Source organism: Callorhinus ursinus, unplaced genomic scaffold, assembly GCF_003265705.2.
Source record: "Callorhinus ursinus isolate GAN/ISIS: 27379988/994484 unplaced genomic scaffold, GSC_fseal_2.0 scaffold64, whole genome shotgun sequence".
In the NCBI taxonomy this organism is placed as follows: Eukaryota; Metazoa; Chordata; class Mammalia; order Carnivora; family Otariidae; genus Callorhinus; species Callorhinus ursinus.
Genome location: NW_027397126.1, coordinates 7,196,178 through 7,197,057, shown reverse-complemented (window position 1 = coordinate 7,197,057; position 880 = coordinate 7,196,178). Strand labels below are relative to the sequence as shown.

Here is an 880-nt window from a genome sequence, read left to right as displayed (position 1 = left end):
TCGATCCCGGGACTCCAGGATCATGACCTCAGCTGAAGGCAGTGGCTTAACCGACTGAGCCACCCAGGCGCCCCCAATCTTGCTTTTTTTATCCATTCAGTTACCCTGTGTCTTTTGATTGGAGCATTTAGTCCATTTACATTCAAAGTAGTTATTGATAGATATATATTTATTGCCATTGTGTTACTTGGTTTACAGTTGTTTTTGTAGTTCTTTGTTCCTTTCTTCTCTTGCTCTCTTCCCTTGTAGTTTGATGCCTTTTTTAGTGATATGCTTGGATTCCATTCCCTTTATTTTTTGTGTATCTATTACAGGTTTTTGATTTGTGGTTACCATTAGGCTCATATATAACATCTTATGCATATAGCAGTCTCTATTAAGTTGATGGTCACTTAAGTTTGAACCCCTTCTAAAAAATGAGGGTTAGATACCTTGAAGTAGATGGCAATGCCTTAACCATATGCATGTTGTCAGTCCTGAGAGCCTCTTTCAATCTTGTCAAGGGGAGTGCTAACCTTCTCTCCTTTAACACCGAAAACAGATTTTTAACATAGGATTGTTTGTTTGGAGGATCTGACCTCATTTCAATATTTCACACTAATACTCAGTTACACTGCATGAAGGGTATAATGAGAAATAAGGTAAAAATAAAGCAAGCACTTGTGAAATGACTTAATTTATAAATAATGATGATAATAATATCAATAATAACAATACCAATCATGTTGTAAGAGAAATTGCAAACTATCCCTCTTCTAATCATGGGAAACTCTGAATAAAAAAGATGATACTGAGATTTGTACTTGTTGCCAGGCAACAAAATGGCTCCTAATGATCTCTGCCTCTTGGTATCCAAACCCTTGTGTATCTCCTAGGACTG

General features: G+C 36.7%; 1 non-coding gene across 1 annotated transcript; it reads right to left on the bottom strand.

Moving 5' to 3' along the window:
- Window positions 1-411: 411 nt before the first annotated feature.
- LOC112815552 (U6atac minor spliceosomal RNA) lies at window positions 412-532 on the bottom strand. Its single transcript, XR_003206013.1, has one exon. It is a non-coding gene; the product is annotated as a U6atac minor spliceosomal RNA (small nuclear RNA).
- Window positions 533-880: the final 348 nt, after the last annotated feature.